Below are 5,019 nucleotides of genomic sequence, written 5' to 3' on the forward strand. Positions count from 1 at the left end.
TCCTTGAATGCTGAATAATAGGGAGTTTACTGTAATAAGTCTAAAACGTTTTAGTTAACTTTATTTAGTTGCTAACAAAATTATTTTGTTACATTTTGCTGCCGACCAGCGGCTAGATTCCGCAGTCGACAGCAGAATGTAAACAATTAATTTTAATAGACAGCCTGTTATTTCAAACTGCAATAGCAGGCTGGCTATTGTACCTGCCCTCTGAGCAGAGAAGCGCTCCTCTGCTCAGTGGGTGGGATTGCAATAGCCAGCTTGCGATTGTAATTTGAAATAGCTAATAGAAGGCTGGCTATTGAAACCTCACCCACCAAGTAGAGGTGCAGACTTGAGAACTTTCTCCGGTCTGCTCCTCTGCTCAGCAGGCAGGGTATCAATAGCCAGCCTGCTTATGGCTATTTCATATTGCAATAGCCAATATCAGGCTGGCTATTGCACCTGGCCACTGAGTAGAGGAGCGGACCGGAGAGAGAACTTGGTTTCTCTCAGTTCCGCACCTCTGCTCAGTGGGCGGGGCTTCATCAGCCAGTCTGCTATAGGCTATTGCAATATGAAAAAGTAAAATACCAGTCTGGCTATTGCTCTCGGCTGCTGACATTCACCTGTTGGCTGCAGAAGCTAGCCTGCAGGTGAATGGGACCGCAACAGGGAACGGTTACAGTTATTTGACACAGTTATCCGGCACCTACCGATCCCCGTGGGTGCCGGATAACTGGGAGTTTACTGTATATAGGAAACTACTGTGACCAGTGCATGAAGTCTTAAAATTGCCTGTGTAGAAGGTATCAGTTTGTCATCAGTTTAAGGCACTTCTGAGATAATTTGGAATTCATTGACAGGAGTGTTTGACCTGCTTCAAGCAGGTTTTGCATTCCCATAGGCATGTATTGCAATGCAAGACCCGTTTGAGGCAAACAAAAGCCCTTCAACACAGGCCCTTTCATTTTTTTTATTTTTAAATAATCCTATTCAGGAGTGTGACTATTTTAAGACATTTGTTTCTGTAGAAAATTGTAAATAGATTTTGAACACGGGGCAGCCATATAGAGTTTCTGTTTCCGGTTTAGTTGCTTTGCTGCTCCTCTCAATACAAGTCTATGGGTCAGGTCAGAGCTGATTAAAAACAGATGATAAGTCTGACCACCAGAGGGGGCATATGTAAATATGTACGTGTTACCAAAGTGTAACAGCATTCAAATAGAATAATATATACATTATGTTATAACATATAAATGCTTTTACCTTACTTCCATAACGTCCAGGGGGAAAAACACACTTCAAAAGATTGTGTCCCAGTTCACCACCTTCATTACATCAAGCTGACAGCATAGCTACTGTACTTCAAAGTATGGCAAACTCCTATAGCTTAACCCTTTCCCTGCCACCAGCATAAGGCTGACAGCAGCAGCACTGGCTTTTAAACTCATTCCTGGCCGCTATAGCAGCTCATATAAGCAGACTGTCAGCTTTGTGTTGGAAGCAATTCATGGGATTCAGAAGCTGCTGCCCCCACCCATGTATCCTAGGCTCGGCTGCCCCTTCTTTGGACCCAGGACAGCCATGGTGGGCGTCATGGCGAGATGAGAAGGTGACTAACGAACATCCGTTCGACGATATCCTCTCCTATATATGAATTGGGAAGCAACGATTAATAAGTCACATCCGGGTTCAGAGCAGTCATTCCCTGGCCACAGATGCAAGAGAAAAAGCACCATCTGTGCTTGATCAGCTACAATAAAGTAGAAAGGTGACATTAGGGGGTCCAAAAGACCCCTAATATGCTCTTAAGGAGAACTTGTCACGTATAATGTGCTATCACATGGGGCTATTAAACAGCTTAAACATGTATAAACATTATATTAAAAAAAAACAAAAAAAACACCACACCAAAAAACCCCCTAGAGGATTGTACCTAAACATGTATGTGGTTTCCCTACAAGGCTACAAGCAAAAACAATTGTGCCATACATACCGCCACGTATTCGGTAAGAAGATAAAATCATTCTAGGGCCATTACTCACAGTAACTAATGACCTGGAAAGGGTTTTAAACTGTCGTCTATGGACAATTTTGAGTGCAGAAGAAGTTTGCCACCTATTCATGGGTGCACTCAATGTGTTTGGTGTGTTTGGTATCTATTTACTCGACACAACCTTATCTTTTATGTTTTAGGGAGTTATGTTTTTTGGTTCAGACCTATACAGCCAATTGGAGGACTGGCCACACACATGAAGAAAACCCCATATACCTGCACATGTAGTCAACGATGAGGCAAAGGAGAAAAAAAAAAATTAAAGTTTTCAGTAAAAAGTGTGCTGCATTTCTAATACTGGAATTATGTTATGTGGCCACTTTTGATACAAAATCATGCTTTTCGGAACAGCTGATTCATTTTGTTCTATGATTAAGTTATGTGAAAGGGAACAAGAGTATTTTGATAGAAGAGAAAGTATGTTACAGTGTCACAGCTATACAGTCATGTGCTGCGGTTTTGTGGGACATTCTAGGATTAAATAAAGCTCAACGCCAACTATATTTAAGGCTTACAATTAAAATGTTGGTGCTTCTGTGGCATCAACATAGTGGTGACAAAAAAAAAGCTTAGGTTCACCGCTTACCCTTCTTTGCTTCCATCAGCTAGAATGCCCTCAGGGATTTCCACAAAGAGGCTCTGGTTTGACAGCTTGGCCTTCCATGAAGATTCTTTCACGTCAGTGACCTTATAATGAAAGTGGATAAGGCGGGGCTTCCCATCATTCCCCGGGAGATCCTGAGAAACCGTAAGCTTCTCATCCTGGCAACCAATGGGAAATATGTAGAAAAAAATAATAATTAACTCATGCAGTGCAATATAAATCATCTGACACATTCCATTTTAATAATAAAGAATAAACTTTTTATGAAGACTCTTCCTACTTAACCATAACTAGTTATTACTAGAAATCACACAGTTCATTGTCATTCACTCAGCAAATCTGTAGAAGGCGCTCACGTTACATGCTCACAATAAGCATTTAGCAATGCCCAACAGGATGATGCAAGTATACTGTAATTAAATGAACATCACATACCTGTCAATGCAAACAAACATAAATTAGATTAACAGGATTAATATTGGATTTAAGCTCTGAACCTTGTGTGAAACTAAGAGATCCACGAGCCTGAAAAGAAACATCTTCATCACAGTTCATATTCCAAACTCCTGGTATGGCTCTGCTCCTTGGTGACATGAATCACACACACACACACTTAAGTAACTTAACTATTAACAAAAATGTATCATATTTGTGTATCACTCAGCTGTAGATCCTCAAATCATCTCTGAATTGGTGCCGACACCGTCCTTCCTTCTGGGAGGTGGCTACTTTTGTTCCCCACGGTCTCTGTGTGTTGTAAAGTAGTCACAGCTCCAAGCTCGCTCCCATGATGGACTACAATCTCATGTTTAGTTTTCTAATTTGTATTGAGATTGTAGTCCATCACAGGAGCGAGCTTGGAGCAGTGACTACCTTACAACACATACAGGGACCATGGGGAACATAAGTAGCCACCCTCCAGAAGGAAGGACAGTGTCCTCACCAATTCAGAGATGATTTGAGGATCTACAGCTGAGTGATACACAAATATGATTATTATTATTATACAGAATTTATATAGCGCCAATAGTTTGCGCAGCGCTTTACAATATAAGGAAGAAATTACAATCACAATACAATTCAAGACAAGACAAGACGGTAAGGAGGGCTTACAATCTAAACAGACAAGTCCAAACATCTATGCCAGGACAGATCGGACTAGAGAATGATAGTTTTTTTGGGCAGGCTCTGCAGACTTGACCTACATGCATGTCATGTAAATGAAGCCCCCCCCCCTTTTTTTAAAGCTGCACTGTGACCCCCTTAACTGCACTTTATTTTTATTTTTTAAAAGGTGAACCTTTAATAAAAAAATAATATGTTTCTGTAACTCTCTCGTTACCATGAGCTAATTATAGACACAAATAAAGCTGTGTACATGTTAGCTGTCTGCAAAGAACTGTACAGAGCTATAAATAGACCCCTCGTGGCAAAGATAAAAAAGTGTGAACATTTTAACTCAGACCAGAAAGGATGCCAAATCATTTAAAAGGTCTGAAACAGAGTAATTTGCCTTTTTTTCTAATAATCATCATCATCTATCAGAAAACAGGTGCATTCTGTAAAAGGAAAACACTGTATAATTGCAGAAGCGCAGCTTCTGCAACCATAGTCCTTGCAAGGGCCCCTCACACATCTCTTACTGGGAAATGTGCTCCCCATTTAGCTCGCTCATGAGATGCCAATGTGTCAGATTGCATTGTGTGAAGACATGCTGATGCCTAGTCAAATTTTACATTCAGTAACCTACTGTTAAAAAAGAGCAGATCTTACTAAAGAAGCAAAAAAAAAAAAAAAAAGTGTCCTGACCAGTTACCATATAAAAAAAAATATATACTTTATACTGACCAATCCAATAAAGACACCACTCTATTTGAAGACTTAGGCCCAGGGTAGAAGTGTGACAATATTGTTTAGACGTTAATATAAAAATAAAAAAGTTGTTTATAATATTCTTAAGAAAATATTGTCCATTTTCAGTTAGGCTTAAGACCACAAAGTACAGAGACAAAACATGATTTTCCTTGTGGAAATTTCCCTGCATACTGTACTGTACAACTTTTTATTCTTTATGTATAGTTTGACTTTATAAGTGGCACACACATCCACACATTAGTGGTGGCAGGAGATGAATGTTTTACATGGCACGGTTTTATCATTATTGCTACATGCCAACAACCCAAATCTGACCTGCAAATAAGAACGAGATAAGAACATAAGAATAAGAACATATAGATAGGAAAAAATCCTGTAAAATCATAGATGAGTAAGCACACAAAGACTAGCGTTGCACTACACTGACATCTACAGCTCAAAAGAGAATATTACATCTCTGAATGCCAGTAATATAATCAGTATGCTGTTGCATTTCCAACAT

At 39.7% G+C, this 5,019-nt stretch overlaps 1 pseudogene across 1 annotated transcript in view; it reads right to left on the reverse strand.

The window, feature by feature from the left end:
• The window catches only part of LOC108799826, a 15,185-nt pseudogene that overhangs the window by 7,503 nt on the left and 2,663 nt on the right, over nt 1–5,019 (reverse strand). Inside the window, exon 3 of the transcript XR_001942053.1 lies at nt 2,625–2,800. The product of XR_001942053.1 is annotated as an ornithine decarboxylase antizyme 2-like (transcript). The remainder of the gene's footprint in view (nt 1–2,624; nt 2,801–5,019) is intronic.

This window comes from Nanorana parkeri, unplaced genomic scaffold (genome assembly GCF_000935625.1).
Source record: "Nanorana parkeri isolate BGI_ZX_2015 unplaced genomic scaffold, ASM93562v1 scaffold1827, whole genome shotgun sequence".
Taxonomy (NCBI): Eukaryota; Metazoa; Chordata; class Amphibia; order Anura; family Dicroglossidae; genus Nanorana; species Nanorana parkeri.